The sequence below is a fragment of the Eretmochelys imbricata genome, chromosome 7, assembly GCF_965152235.1.
Source record: "Eretmochelys imbricata isolate rEreImb1 chromosome 7, rEreImb1.hap1, whole genome shotgun sequence".
Taxonomy (NCBI): Eukaryota; Metazoa; Chordata; order Testudines; family Cheloniidae; genus Eretmochelys; species Eretmochelys imbricata.
This window is the reverse complement of record NC_135578.1, coordinates 24,472,440-24,489,174: the sequence shown is the minus strand read 5'-3', so window position 1 is coordinate 24,489,174 and position 16,735 is coordinate 24,472,440. Positions and strand designations below refer to the sequence as shown.

General features: G+C 39.4%; 1 protein-coding gene across 3 annotated transcripts in view; it reads left to right on the top strand.

Moving 5' to 3' along the window:
- The first annotated feature begins 2,386 nt into the window (after nt 1–2,386).
- IP6K2 (inositol hexakisphosphate kinase 2) overlaps nt 2,387–16,735 on the top strand; it is a 33,622-nt gene continuing 19,273 nt past the window's right edge. The window contains exons 1-2 of one of the 3 annotated variants that reach the window (XM_077821135.1): nt 2,417–2,488; nt 10,774–10,825. The gene's annotated coding sequence lies outside the window, so the exon portion shown is untranslated. Of the gene's footprint in view, nt 2,489–10,773; nt 10,826–14,228; nt 14,371–16,735 lie in introns of all 3 variants that reach the window. The other 2 variants (XM_077821136.1, XM_077821134.1) reach the window with 2 other exon arrangements.

Here is a 16,735-nt window from a genome sequence, read left to right as displayed (position 1 = left end):
TACTCACCCCCCTGGAAGTATAACAATCATCACACATAGGCAATGGGCTCAAAGGGCTGCACTTCTGCATCAACCACCCAGTGACAAGTAAACACAAATCAGTCATGCACTTTGGGGCAATTCCATGATTTCTAGCGCACCCCTGCCCACGTGAACAGTAACTAAAATAGGTTTCAGAGTAACAGCCGTGTTAGTTTGTATTTGCAAAAAGAAAAGGAGTAGTTGTGGCACCTTAGAGACTAACCAATTTATTTGAGCATAAGCTTTCGTGAGCTACAGCATCCGATGAAGTGAGCTGTAGCTCACGAAAGCTTATGCTCAAATAAATTGGTTAGCCTCTAAGGTGCCACAAGTACTCCTTTTCTTTTAGTAACTAAAATATGCACAATTTACTAAAAAAAATGTTGGCCACAATGAGAAACTGCCAATCTAACAAGCTATGGTCATACTCCACAGCCACCCATCCCAGGCAAAGTCCTGAGAGAACAGAATTTATAATAGAATCTTAAAGCATCCAACAAAAGTCACCAGTCTTGGGAAAGCAAATTCCAGAGCCAAGGGCTTCTACTGAAGATAATCTGCTAGTTTCCAAACAGACAACTCTGGAGACTCTTAACAGAAGCCCTTGAGCTAATCTCACTATTGCTGCAACATTAAAAAAAAAGGAGGGGGGATGTATTTGAGGTTAAAAGAACCCAAGGCCTATAATTATTATTTATATCGTGCTGCCTGTGTGGATGGTGCTTTTAAAACAGATACAGCTGAAAGATCCCTCACCTGTAGACCTCATTTGTGAAATGGCACTGCATATTTCCAAATAGATAGCCACTAAGGAACATTTGCTCTTTGTTGTATGCTTGAGATAGGAATTCACAGGTCAAATGTGGGAGGTGAGATGCGTGCCATTCCATAGCATGCTCTGGCTGGTCACAGCAGTGCCACAGCATCTGATATCTAGGGATGCTATAAAAGGTCTAAGCATTGCTTTTGGTACAGATTTCTTTACTGGGTGCTGTGTGAGATGAACTCGCAGTGGTTTTTACCACTTTTAGCATCCTGACCTTTTATGTATTTAAAATTAGCATAAAATGCTAGTAATTTATACCTATGTGGACATGTCTGATCCCATGACTACATTAGGGCTAACAATTAAAAAAAAATCCCAATTAATCATGAGTAAAAAAATAGTTGTGATTCATCACAGTTTTAGTCACACTATTAAACAATAAAATACTCATTTAAATTTATTAAAACTATTTTTGGATTTTTTCTGCATTTTCAAATATATTGATTTCAATTACAACACAGAATACAAAATTGGTATTCTATTATTGGTTAATAGTGTGATTAAAACTAACTAGATTTTAAAAATAGTCACAGTTAATCCATTTGTTTTGCATTAATTGCAGGCATTAACTGCGATTAATTGACAGCCCTAAACTAAACAGATGGCAGAGCGAGTCTGTTGCTTAGTAAACTGAACTGCAATAATCTTATTATTTTTCGCAAAAAGAAAAGGAGTACTTGTGGCACCTTAGAGACTAACCAATTTATTTGAGCATGAGCTTTCGTGACGAAAGCTCATGCTCAAATAAATTGGTTAGTCTCTAAGGTGCCACAAGTACTCCTTTTCTTTTTGCAAAGACAGACTAACACGACTGTTACTCTGAAACCTTATTATTTTTATTTGGTTTTTATATTCTTTCCAGGATGGCAGCTCTACTGTCATAGGTTCATTAATGGGGTTGCAGTTGGGCCCCATCGTTGTGACTTCAAAAAGCATTAGGCCTAGGGCATGTTTTACAATAGGGTGATCACCCAGGTTGAGTCACAGTAAGGATCTGAGGAGGGAGAACAGGAATGAATGTTCCCTAAAGGTTTAGGAGGAATGAGATGGGATTTTACCAACATAACAGGAGCAAAAGTGGGACTAGAAAGTAAGATCATCTTTACGTGTTCTGTATGACCCTGTTCCAGCTTTTGCTTCAGCCGGCTGCAGATGGGCTCTCAGAGGGGCGGTGGAGACAGGAACACTTGCACCTGCTGGACCACTAAGGGGATTGTAGCACAAAGGCCCAAGGCCCTGTGAGCGTTGTGACAGCGCAGGCTGGAGTGCTGGGCACTGCACCTCACCGTTATGTACAACGTGGGAGCTAGAAGCGGAGCAAGCGAGTGGAAACCAAAGGGGGGCTGGCTAGCCACATCCATTGCCCACCGGGGCACGCTGCGGCGGCATCTCCCTGCTAGCCCGCTCAAAGCCCAGCTTCCCCCAGCTCTTCCCCCTCCCCTCGGCTCAGTCAGGTGGCCCTAGCAACAATGCCTCTCGCGGGCACCCAATCAGCGGGCAGCTGCCTCCGCCGAGCCAATGGGAAGGCGGGGGACAGAGGGGGGGGCCAGGCCGCCGGGGGCTGTCCTCCTCGGCGCCGCCATTTTGGCTTCAGAGAAACAAAAGAGGCGAAGCGGCTGGCCGCGGGGATCTGATACTCAGGTAACCTGTCTCTCCCGCCTCCTTCGGGCCCCACCGATCCTTTCCACCCCCTTTCCGGCAGCTCCCCTCGGCTCCTGTGGTCCTGAGTCTTCCCCCCCCGCCCGGCTCCTGGGCCCAGCCCCTCCCAGTCGCTACAGCGGTTCGGGCGGCCGCGCCCGACCCGCCCGGACCCGGAGGCGCTGGCGAACCGCTCGGTAGCCTGCGTAAGCGGGGCCGGCCTGTGGAGGTTACGTTCCTCCCATGGGGACCCGGCTCCGAGCCGGGCCGGGCCAGCTGAGCTAACGGGATCCCTGTCCCCTCCCCCTCCTCGCTTCCCCCTCTCCCGGTCGGGCTGGTCTGGGCTTTTGGGGTCCCGGTCCGCAGAGCCCTGCGTCACTGCTGGGGGCCGTCCAGGTCCTGCCTCCCCGTGGGACGCGGAAATCCCCAGCAGGCTTTGTAGCCCGCTGCCCTTGCTGCCTAGTTTCCCCCCCGCTCCGCTCCCAACTTCCCCTCGTGCGGCCGGCGTTGGTGCCGTGCCAGGCATACGCAGAAGCATGGGGCTGCCCCGTCTTTGTGTTTGGCTGGTGCACGCACAGGGGTCCCACTTCCACGTCCCTCAAAGAGGTGCTCGTGTGCCTCTGTTTCTTTGCGTGTGGACTGGCTTCATGTTGCACCGGGTTCCACTCAGTTATTGCATTTTTCTCTGTAGGGGCTCGGGAGGAATTTGTAACTGTGGAGCACTTTTAGCACCCGAGCATCATGTTCCTTAAGGAGAGCATTTCTCTTCTCTCCCTTTCCTTCTCTCCCAAACAAGTGTTCAGAAATTTGGTGCTAGTTTCTGGATGTCCTCAAATAGTGAGGTAGCCAGAACTTCTGAGGCAACAAAACCAGAGTTTTACAAAGGGTAGTTTTATAGTAAGAGTAAAAGTGGATAGTTTTCCATTCCTTATTCGGTGTTCTTTACCAATTTTAAAACAGTGTTGCTTACCTGCTTAGATAGTGGGGGGAGAAGGGCTGGGTTTTTTTTTTTGGTTCGGTATAGTGGATACAAATTAAATTTAGTATTTGGTCCAAAATCACTGAAAAATTACAGAAATGGAAATAAGGTAATTACATTTCTTGTATAAGGAAACACTTCTTGATTCAATAAATGTTTGTTAATCATAGTTCCAAAGTACTACACTGCATGCAGTAGAAACCCTGTTCTGCAAATGTTTTGTAAAATCAAGGGCTAATAAAATTGAGTGTGCATGTGATAATGTTCTCAGGCACAGGGACAAAAAGGCATTTTGGATTAAGTGAGGTTTTGTAAAATGTGGTTTCTGTTGTATTAACATTGCTGCCAAAATAAACTCCTGTTGTAGTTGTCCCAAACCATCCTGTTTTGGGCCTTGCATTCTCTAGAAAGAAATAACGTGTTACCTAACACATGTTAAAGTACACCTTTCTTTTCTAGTGTAGTCATACACTGAATCACCATATAGTGATGGGTTTCAGAGTAACAGCCGTGTTAGTCTGTATTTGCAAAAAGAAAAGGAGTACTTGTGGCACCTTAGAGACTAACCAATTTATTTGAGCATGAGCTTTCGTGAGCTACAGCTCACTTCATCGGATGCATACCGTGGAAACACATATAGTGATGGGCTTTCTTCTTTTTCTTTGATACAGCAACCAAATATATTCCACGGTTATTTCAAAACCAGTATTTTAATAAACGAATCTTGTGTTCTTATCCTTTAAATAGTCCAGAAAAGCTTTGAGGAGAACTTCTCTAAAGAGGCAGGAGGCTTTTTTTGGTGCCTTTTTCTTACGACAAACATTGAACATAAGAGGTAGTGTTTGGCTCAGGAGATTAAAATTAATGTGGGCATAAGATATTTTTTAGTTTAGAAAGCTTCAGACACCGTTTGATTTTGAAACTTGATTGATCTTATTCAGCAATTATGTAGCTATAAACCCACTGGAGAGCTGCTGCTAGGAATATGTGGGAGTTGTGTGCTGAATTTGAAGCTTAAAAAGAGAAACTAAAAAGAGGATCTTTGAACTGAGTCCACTCTTATATACTCATATAAAATGTATGGGCATTTTTGTTTCATATAATTTAGTTCTCACCCCATTTACAAAGTTATTTAAATTGAATATGTTGCCGCTTTAAAGTCAAACATATATATGTTACTTCTGTGTATCTTGCTTTGTTATATTGTGGAAGTATTAAAGTTGGAAACTGGTTAGGAATACATATGATGGGTAACACAATTTCCTCCCACACCAGTGGAGAGGAGAATTTCAAATTTATAAGGCACCCATGTGCTAGAGGTTTTGAAAGCCCATTTTGTCTTATGGGTGTAATTCATAAAGTCAAAAAGTTTGTGGACTTAAAAATTGGATGTAGCAGTCCGTGAATTCCAGTGATGATTAAACCTGGTGAAAATCTAAACAAAAGGAGCTCTCAGCCATGCCTGAAGCTGTTCCATCACTTCACACTGACTCAACAGATATTCTGAGCTTCAGCGTGACTCTCAGAATGACAGTCCTAGAATCTTATTAGGTAGATGGAGACCCTTGAGCAGGGTTGAGGAGCACCACTCTAAAAAGAATTCCAGCAGCTGGGGTGAGACGTGAGCGTCCCACTAGGGCCCCTATGCCTAGACCTTGCTGTTGTACCTCCTTATTTTTGTATCTTCCTCTGCCCAGTAAATATAACTTAAAAAAAGAAGCAAAAGCGTTTGTCTGAGATAGCCTTGGTATATTGGCTGAAGGGGCATGGGCAGCAAATGTCAGAAATGTTACTGTTCTGTGAATACACAGAAGGAAAATGTGTAGTCATTTTAGCCAAAAAAAAAAAAACTACTAATTTAACTAGGACATAGGAGCCCCAAAGGGATTTCATATCTAGAAGGGCAAGTTAAATAATAGTATTGGCTGTTTTTTTACAGGTTTTTAAAATATTTTTTACACCATTATATTTAGGAACAAAAATATGTGTAGACAACATTAGTGACTAGGATAAGTAAGACAAGGCTTGTACAGAAAGAAGTGAGTTGCAGAAATTTATTGGAAACGAATATTAAACACCCAAATAACTTTTAAGTTATGATGGTGATTTCATATAGGCAAGTAGACCATTCATTTATTTAAACAGGCCAGTTTTCTGTAAGGCCACATCTATGTTAATATTACGTTAGCATCTAGAGGATCCGGCCAAGACTGGGGTCCAAATTGTGATAGTTCTTACATGTAACATAGGATGTTCACCCTGTCTTGAAGAGTTAAATACAAGTGGTGGGAGGGGAAGTGGAGGCACAGAAAGGTGAAGTGGTTTGCCCAGTGTCACAGACAGGTAGTGGCAGAGCTCGGAATGGTATCCTGAATCACCATCTTATGGTCTGTCTGTCTGCTAGAACACACTACGTCCATTTTGTTGCCACTGGTTCACCTACACTTGTGGTAGCAGCAGTGGGAGTATTAATGGCCCCAGTGCTTTCCCACAAGCATTTTAACCACTGTTTCATCTAACCCTGGTAAGAACAGGTCTAGAATACACAGTGTCCGAAATCATAGCATCTTAGTTTAGCTTATAACAGTGAAATGGACTTGGTAGCTATCATGGGAAATTTTAGGAAAAACATCTTGGTGTACACAAGGTCTGAAGATACAGTTTTTGTTTCATTTAGTTGTAGTCCATTGTAATTAGTTGCAATCTTTAACATTAAGCCAAGATATAAATTAAATATTTTCAGGAGATTGTGAGAATTGATAGTGAAGTTCATCATCTGCATTTGATTTTTATTGCTTTCTCTCACGTATAACTTGTTCTGTAGCTAAGAATATGCTCACAAAATTCAACTATCTGATCAAAAGGTTAGAATATAGCAATATTTAAATGGTAATTCTTTCTTTGTTGCAATGCTGTTAAAAGTGCTGCCTTGGTAATTCTACTATTTTCTTTAATTCTGAGTTAGGAATACAGTTTAGGAGATTGACGTTATACTACCTGTTGTTCTGTTCATAATGTTAGGGTAGGAGCAAAACAGTCTTGTGCTTCAGAGCCAAGGTGATTTGAGACTAATGACTATTGTGTTCCTGTTGATTATTGTGGCTAGAGTTTATCAGTATTTTTCCATTACATTTGATGAGTTTGCGCTAAATCAATTTTAAACAAACTGGCCCTTTCCAGGTTAGGCTGTGTGATTTTTTCGTTCATGCGCAGAGGAACAATGGAATAAAAATCCCACTAATTTAGTTCATTCACTTGTCCGTTGTTTCATTTGCTGATGGTTAGTTTGTCTCTATTGGCAAGAGGGTGTGATTGGTATCTAGGCAACCCAAGTCCTGCTAAGCATCTCTGCAACCTGCTTGAAGAGATTAAAATTTTCCATTGCAGGGGAAGAGGATTTTTCCTTTGTACTGGAATTCCTTCATCTGGCTTGCCGTTTTCTGTTCAAGGTTAATGTATTTTTGTAACTATGCAGGAACCATCTGTAAAATACACGATATAACCACTTAATTACAATAATTTTTCTGTTAATAGTTTTAAGGTATGATTAGATGTATATTACAGATTTTAGTTAGAAACATCTCATCGGAATTTTTTGTCAGGGAATTTTTGTTAATAGAGGAAAAACACTTCATTTTTCTTTGTTTAAAAATTGGTCCCTCTGTCCTATTCTGTTACAAAAATACAATTACCAAGAGACAGCACGATATGTTTAACACCAGTGGACATCTATTATAATGTGCTATGGGAGCTAGGTACCACTTTTGTTTGCCAGACGGTGATTTAAAATTCACTACACAACTTGAAAGCGGAAGAAAACAAGGTTTGCTAAAATTAAAACCCTATTAAATGTCTGTAGTCAGGTGCTAGCTACGTGTCTCTGGAGGCATTGAGTTGACGGCTTAACCACTTAAGTTTTTTTTAACTTCCTGTTTCGTGCAGCAATGGGTTTTTATGTCATGAGTATGTCTAGTTGTGTTAGAAAGATTGGGGTGGATCTAATGTGATAACACTAATCCTCAGAATGGATGTGGGCAGTACTCTTGCTTTGTAAATAGATGTAGATGGATTATTATCCTAGATGTTTACTACATTTATCTTTATTTAATAAGTTAAAAGACCTTAAGAACTTCTAGCTTAAGAAGCATCAAAACTGCACAAGCTAGTAAAGCATGTTTGTTCATATTGTTTAATTTTTTATTTTAAAAAGTGCTATTCAAATCAGTAATGGCCTTCAGAGCCAGAGTTATCTGAATAGAGGAAAGTTCATCCTTTCACAGAAATAAAGTAGGTTTCAGAGTGGTAGCCGTGTTAGTCTGTATCAGCAAAAACAACGAGGAGTCCTTGTGACACTTTAGAGACAAACAAATTTATTTGGGCATAAGCTTTTGTTGGCTAAAACCCACTTCATCAGATGCATGGAGTAGAAAATACAGTAGAGACTGTATTTTCCACTCCATGCATCCGATGAAGTGGGTTTTAGCCCACAAAAGCTTATGCTCAAAGAAATAAAACAGTTGTCATTTTGTGCTAGTCTGCATTTCAAGCTGGAAAGTTCAGGTCTGTTCAGTAGACTGACACTGATTTTTCTTCCAGTCTCAATTTCTTCATGGTCAGGATATAACACACAAAAGAGTCATTTTGGTTAAAGAGAAAAGACCAGGCAGTTTAAATTTTTTATAGGACAGCGACACAAGATTTGCTGCTTGTAGTCTGGTAGATGGAAGAAGTAGATACATTATAATAGTGGTTACATAGATTTTTAGGTAGCTTTTTAGCTAATATGGAGCATCTCAGTCTCTCCTCTGGCCTCCTTGCCTGTCATCCACTCTGTCCAAAATTCTGCTTCTTCTCATGCTGCTTATTGGTTTCCTGATTTGCCACTTCAAATACAAGTTCCTTTGCCTCATCTTCAGGGCCTTACATCATCTTCCCTCTCTGCTCTAACTTCCTCCTAGCTAACTTCCCACTTCCTGCCCTCATCCCAATTCTTTTAGGTTGCGTCTGGTCTATACTTAAAATTTAGCTCACCATACCTGTGGGTGTAAAAGGTCCACCCCCAAGAGTGCTGTAGCTATGTTGACCTAATTCCTTGTGTAAATGCAATTAAATCAAAGGAAGAATGCTTCCGTTGACCTCACTATCATCACTTGGGGAGGTGGAGTTCCTACAGCAATGGAAAAACTGCTTCCATGATTGTAGGGGTGCATCTACGCTATGGGTCATGACCTGTGGTGTAGATATAGACTATATAGTCAGTTTTACTTGTCTTCATCTCCTTTGTATGCTCTCTGCTTTGAGCATTTCTGTTGTGATGACTCCATAATGAATGGTCTCTCTTGCGAGATATCTTCTCTCTTTTAAATCCTTCCTCTTTAAACAGCCCATTCTCATCATTAATAATCCTAGTATACGCCCTCTCCTGATCTTGTGTTTAGACTATACATTTGTCAGAGAACCTTTTTTTGTCAAGTGCTGTGTATGCTGATTAAATGGGTTTTAAGAACTTTTTAAAAATTGAGCTATTAGGACTTTTCTTCTTCCTTAGAGCAATGTCTCCTATTGCAATCTCTTTTATACAGCCCTCAGTCTCATTCTGTGGCTCACATGACTGAGAACCAGCCTATATAGCATATATAATGATCAAAAGCAGACTTTTAAAAAATAAGCTTCCTCCACCACCACCACATTTACATTGCTAAAAATATCCAGGATATTTAACTTTTTAGCTTTATTAAGCCTTCTACCAACTAGAATTTGTCATTTTTCCTATGTTCAATTTTAGTCTGTTTTCATTATACATAAAGGGACTTGACCAGAATACTTAAGTAGCTATGCAGTAGTATGATGCAGAAAGCTTTTACAGCATCTGAGGTTTGTCAGGAAGTGTGGGTGAATCTTTGTTTCATGCTCGTTTGAAAAAAAGGACTTTCTTTTAGCAATTGCTCCTGTTTTGTGTTTGGATCAGTTCCAATTGTACAGTAAATCGTCTATGTTCTATTTGAGATATTTAGACGGTATTGTGGTCACAGACTTTCATTATGACATCAATCAGATTAACACAGCTCCTGGGTACAAAGGTGAGAAATACTATTGCTGACAAACTGCTTACCTGCTTGTTTTATGTTTTCTGAGGCTGTGTCTATATGAGAAAGTTGCATCAGTTTAACGTAAGTTGTTATTTTAAACTGATTTAGTTGAATTGGTGACAAAGGCTATATTCCTATTTTGGTTTAAACCAGGCTTAGGTCGGTTTAGTTTAAGCTAAATTGAAATAAGGTACTCTTAAACCTAAACAAGCGTGTCTATGCAGGGATTTACAGTCGTTTAACATCACACCTTGAGGGTATGTCTTCACTACCAAAGTTGAAGCGTTGCTGTGGCAGCGCTTTAACATGGCTGTGTAGTCTCAGCACCAGTGCTGGGAGAGAGCTCTCCCACTGCTGTAAAAACCCATCCCCACGAGGGTGCACTGTCTACGCTGTCACTTTACAGTTTTTTCACACCCCTGAGAGAGAAAGTTTCAGTGCTGTAAAGTGGCAGTGTAGACTAAGCCTAAGTTTACACTGGTGCACTTTTCTTGTGTAGACATGGTCTAGGACTCAAACCTGTGAAGAAAGCAAAGTCATCAAACTAAGGGTAACCTATATTGTCTGATGCTACTAGCATTAGTAGATACTATTGTTGCTTTATTTAAAAAGTGGGAAGCTTTTTAAACAAGTAGTTCCTGTTGTCTGATTCCTTGTTAAAGGTAACTTGCAAAGGATGTTTAAAAAACTGAATATATGCCTGTCTTTGTGTTGTGCTTTACAAAAAAATGCTCCCCCTCCTATTTTTTACCTCAGTTCCCCCACTTTGAATCTTTTTGTGATGATTATCATTTCACTAGATCTTCAGTCAGTCATAGTCTTCAAGGGTAGGAAAGGCCTGAATTTCTAAAGTGTAAAACAAACAGGAAGAAACCAGCAAACTTGGAAAAATAAAGACATGAAATAAATAAAAAACAAACGAACCCTTTCAGGCCTTTATTACACATCATAAAGAACCCAAAAAAGGCACTGGCCCAGTTTTTCACCTTGAAACTGTTAGGAGATTTGATTGAAGAAAGTTGCATTTTCCAAGATTTATGTTTATCCTAGATAAGTGATAGTTGGTACTTGGAACCCTGTTTTGAGAAAGCTGGTGATGTAAATTTAAGGTCACTTGTATTGGGTTTGTACTGTTTTATGTCTGCATTGCTTTTTTGTTTTAGCCATATAGTTGCAAAGATAGTTACACATACTATTATCTCTTTCTCCTCCTGACATAGGTATTGGACTCAATATGTCTTGTAATCAAAACCATTTGAAAGCATTAAAAAGGTAATTCAAATGTTGAAAATCTCTTGGGTTGTGCAGATCTATGCAGAGTTAGACGTGTTCATTTTGAGTGAAAAGGTTGGAGAACCCCTGATTTGGCATTTCACTACTACTTTGAGAAATCTGCTGATTGGTATGGTTTTGGATTGATTAATGTTTATGTATTCGAATATCAGTTCAGCGTAAACATGACTTTATACACGGATGGAATGACTTGTTCACTTTGAGAATAGACTACTATCTTCTACTTAGATGTCATTTATGTGTACACTGGATTCCAGAGAGCACATATTAGACCTGTCATCCTTCCCTTGCTGTGAATGTGATCCTGTAGACTTTTATAGACAGGCTGTGCCTGCTGGTTTCAACTTGCACTTGCTAGATTGCTTATCTTGTTCTTGTTTCCATGCATGTAAAACTCTTCTTAACAGAATATAGAGGGAATTAAAGCCAGACAGAGTAATTAAGATAGTCATAGGTCTTCTGAAGTTGTGGCTCACGAAAGCTTATGCTCAAATAAATTTGTTAGTCTCTAAAGTGCCACAAGTACTCCTTTTCTTTTGTGAATATAGACTAACACGGCTGCTACTCAGAAACCTGAAAATAACCTGTAATCTTGAACATGGAAAATATTTGATCTCTTTCAGCCAACATCGTTTCAATAATTTGTTTGTCTGCATGCATGTGAGAATGTAATCCTGCAAATTAAAACAAAAATCTATGGTGAAATCCTAATCCCATTTAAATCATTGCCTTCAATAGGGACAAATTTTTACCTCAGTTCATGATGCTCATACAGGAATAAGTAATCTGCAAACCATGTTAATAGTGCTGGATTCTTTTCAAGCTTCAAGCCTTGGGGAATTTAATTTTCATTGATAGTGTTCTCAAAACTTTTCACCCAGTTCATATCTGGCCTGTGGTCTCAATTTAGTGAGTCAGTTTAAATCTGCCTTTTTCTATTCATAGTGGGCATGGCAAAGCTACAAGAGATGATGCAATTCTGCTAATCGCAGTTTTAGAATTGGACCAGAGGAGGGTCAGTCTTAATTTGCACTCCCAAGTGGGAGCTAAGCAGAATGATAGCAGTACTATAGCTCTTTAAAATAAAACTTAATCTGAGACACTGATCTGCGCTTATGCAAATTATTCAGGGGGTAATTAAATAAATTGTGTAAAAAATTTGCTGTTCTTATTAGGGCTGATTTATGTTTGGTAACCTTATGTGCAGATGTTTAAAATGCCAGGAGGTGAATCTAGTGAAAAACATGAAATTCTCCTGTATAGAAGAGGGGAAACGTAGAAAATATTATTTTGAGGATTATTGTTCCCAAAATTCATGATGTCATAATATTCTCCTTTAGAGAACTCTGTAGATGAATGTACAGTTTTATTGAGGGTTTAAATAACTTTGAAGCAGTTTATCCTTTTTGCTTTAAAAAACTTCTAAAAGCCAAGAGGTGCTTTCCCAGAATATCGAGTAGACGTGTAAATGAAATAAATTAAAGAGAACTATGCACAATTTGCTCAGAAAGTTAAAATTAAAAGGTAAAATCATGTTCCTATTCAAGACTGACCTCTAGCTGAAATTAGCATTTCTTCTGTCAAAATGACCTTACACATAAACACTAAAACTGCATCATCTGGGGGGGCGGAATCCATATTCTTGGTCTCATTCCAGGCCATGAATGTCTTATTGGATATGGCTGTCCCCTGGCTGTGGAGAGGGAAGTAGCCTGTCAGCAACTTCCTCCTAGGGATTTTCAGTTCTTGTTTGGGTGGATGATGGGTCCTGCCAATGGGTTTTTGCCCGTGAAGTCCTATTGGACCCACAGTTTGAATAAAGTAAACTTCGCCACCTTTGCTTGTAGTGCAGAAATGCTGATTGCTATTGTGATATATTTCTGGTAAAAAGTAACACATCATACAGGCATAATATTGATGTGGTCATCCCTCATCAGATGGGCTAATTATAACAAAACAATTATTTTCAAGTGCATTTTGGAGTTCAGGTGATGGGACCTGCCACTGTGGACCATCATGTTGCTACTCAGGTGGTTTCACATTGCTGTTTGAATCTCATGACCTAGTTTACAGAATAGAATAGGTGAACTTCTTGGCAATTCTGGTGAATATGTTATTGACCATGTATGGTGCCCGGGAAAGCCAGCCTCTCAACACAAAAGGATGAAAAGTGTGGAATAAGTCAAATATAAAGCTTTGTGTATGTAATACATATTAGTAATGCTGTAGAGAAGAAAAAACAAGACCACCTTGATATAATTTGATTGGAAAAGTTCATTATTGAACAGTATTTAATTAGAGAAAATTTTGTGGTTGTGACAGGGAAAGAATTAGACCATCACCTGCTTTTATATTTTACTTGAATCACAGAAGAGACAAGTACTGTAGAAAAGTGTTTTCCAGTCAGATTGCACAGTATCACTAATTAAGAAATTTTGCTTACGAGACACCCTTTTCTCTTCTGCCTCTGTTTATCCTGATCTGATCTGCTGTGGCTGGGAAAGATTTCATAAGAGATTGGTCTCTCTCCCCACTTCAGTGCACTGGCTGTTATGCATAATAAATGCAACTCCTGTTGACTCAGGGCAGCTATTTTCCTATGCATTCAACTGTATTTTGAAAGCTCTTAAGAGGATCCTTGTTTTTTGAAATATTGATGGCTCACTGTGATGCTTTTGAAAGGGAGTACTAGTGGCACCTTAGAGACTAACCAATTTATTTGAGCATAAGCTTTCGTGAGCTACAGCTCACTTCATCGGATGCATTCAGTGGAAAATACCGTGAGGAGATTTATATACATACAGAACATGAAAAAATGGGTGTTATCATACACACTGTAAGGAAAGTGATCACTTAAGATGAGCTATTACCAGTGGGGGGGGGGACAGGGACGGGGACATGGGGACCTTTTGTAGTGATAATCAAGGTGGGCCATTTCCAGCAGTTAACAGGAACGTCTGAGGAATGGTGGGGGGTGTAATAGCTCATCTTAAGTGATCACTCTCCTTACAGTGTGTATGATAACACTCATTTTTTCATGTTCTGTGTGTATATAAATCTCCTCACTGTATTTTCCACTGAATGCATCCGATGAAGTGAGCTGTAGCTCACGAAAGCTTATGCTCAAATAAATTGGTTAGTCTCTAAGGTGCCACTAGTACTCCTTTTCTTCTTGCGAATACAGACTAACACGGCTGCTACTCTGAAACCTGTATTGCTTTTGTAACCTTTGAAAGAGGTTCCTAACACAGGTCTCAACTAACTGTTGAACTACTGTTGAATTTTCCCCATTTAAGGGGAAATGTTACTTTTTAAAAATAAGACCTTTGTTTAACTATAGTTGCTAGTGAGCTTTTACTTAGGGCTTGTTTACACTTACCAGGGGTTCAATGCGTGGCAATTGATGCATCAGCGGTTGATTTAGCGACTCTCCCATCAACTCCTATACGCCACCTGAATGAGAAGCACAAGGGGAGTAGACGGGAGAGCATCTCCAGTTGACATTGCGTAGTATGGACCCCACGGTAAGTAGATCTAAGTATGTCGACTTCAGCTACGTTATTCACATAGCTGAAGTTGCATAACTTAGATGGATCCCCCCCCGTAGTGTAGACAAGGCCTTAGAAAGCTGTGTTTCTGGAAGCTACCTGAAGGTGGAGAGTGTTTGGGAAGCCAAAACTGTAGTTTTTATCTTATGTCAGCCTTGGAGCAGTTTATCATAGTAAGGATGGTTGAAATTATTTTTGCGCAAAAAATTTGAGCCAATTTTCATTTCACTTTTATTCTTTCTCCCCCTTTTTAATTTCTCTTTATCCCTTCCTCCTTTTTATGTAACTGGAAAAGTATGTGTGTTGGGCAGTTGTTATAAGAAAAACTTTCCCCGTTTTTTCCCACTGGGTGGGGGGGGGAGGGGAGGAGAGGAGAGGGGTTTGAACAGGAGGAGAGTTTTTTAATTATTTTTAAAAAAAAAAAAAGGGCAAGGGGAAAGGTGAGGGGGAAAGCTGAAAAATCAAACCAGAATCTTTTTCTTCATTTGAAAAAAATTAAATGTCAACAAACAAAAAAGTTTTTGAAAAATATTCAGACAGCTATAACAAAATGCTATGAGTGCATTATCATAATTGTAGAATCTCACTAAAATGTTGTACACACCAACAGTTTAAAATGCATACAGTACGTGCTCAAGGGAGAGGACAGGAGGTTGGTCACAGCCTTGGCAGAAATTTCTGACTTTAATCAAAGAAAGTTGTACCTTTGTGGACAACAATGTGTGCTGCTGCCAAAAGAGCCTTTGTTAAACTGTTGTTGACTTGCAATTGAACTTAGGGCAGGAACAGATACCTGATGTATCCTCTAAACAATTTGCTATTCCCATTAAAAATGTATGAGTAGGTAGCAGTATTACACTAAGGTGACATGCTTAGCACTGGTTGTTGCCTTAAATGCATTTAATATAGTTTCTAAGGTGCACCCTTGGTACATAACCAGTCATGAACCTTATGGATAGCTCATCGGAGTGCAGGCTCACTCTGCCATGATACATCAGAAATAGGTGTTAGAGGATGAGGAAACCTTTATTTTAAATTGTAATTAATCACAAAAAGGAGACATGAATACCCCTTTCTTTAAATTGCCTTTCTGTGTGACAAGTGGCTGCAGAAAACTATGTATATTGCTCTTGTTCATTACAAGACACACATTATTAGGTTATGTGTTGATGGATTTCAGTCACTTGTCTTTCTACAATAAAAGAACACTTGTGGTTTACATGTATTTATAAAAACTTAATTTAAGCTGGGATTTTCAAAGGAGCCTGTGGAGTTATGCATCCAAAGCACATTGGAAGTGAGTAGGATTTGGGCACCTAATTCCCTTAGGCTCCTTTGAAAATCCTCTCCTAAACTTAAAGTATTTATCTCCTTAAAATATGTGCTGAGACCCAGATGTGGAAGAGCAAGAAAAACATTAGGATTAGGGGGTTGTGAACTGAATATGAGTAAGAAAAAATTCTTAGTCAAAACAATGTAGCTGTTGGACAGAACTTCATAAAAAATCTTCCTGTGGGGAAATGACTAATTAGCGTAATGAAGCTCTTGATACCAAAGCATGTTTTACAGCCCTTAAGTTTGAATTCATTAATTTATTTTTTGTCCAAAGGTGAAAATTGCAGAGATCACTGTGGCTTATCATGAGTATTAGATCTAATAGAATTTTATTTATTTTGACTTAGTGGACGTGTTTCTATAGCAGCGTTTATTTACAAAGTTTAGCAATTTGTATAACGTTAACCAGGACTGGCTTATTGTAGAATTAAAGATTCACTCAATGCTGTATATTCAAAAATGGTAGCAACTATTCTGTCACTTTTGTTGGGAATAAAAAAAATGAAAAACAAATTAAAAGCTAATCTCAGAGAGAGGCTCCTTGTTTGAGATCCCTGCTGATTGTCCTGGAGACTTCAACACCATGAACTCACATTAACCTCTCAGTCTGTTTTAACCACTGGAAAGTAGCCCACTCCCAAATTTTTCAGAGCTTGAATGTTTTCTTAAGCAGTGGATCTGAGTTCTAGCTGTTATCTTATATTCTATACTGAAACTGTCTCTAATTAGCCATTCATATACACCATTAGTTTCTATATATATACATTCATGAGTCTCCTGCGGAAGTCAGCCATTTAAATCATCCTTCTAAAAATAGTTTTCTTGTAGAGATATTTCTCAGTTGAAATTATGTAACTGTTCAGTACTTTAACCAAACACTTCATTTCTTTGTCAAAAGATTTTTTTTTTCATATCTTTTGGATGGAATTTTTAGGAACTAGTGCCCCAAACAGATTTTTTTGGTCCTCTTCCAAGAAGTTCAAGTAGTTTAGAATACATGATTTAG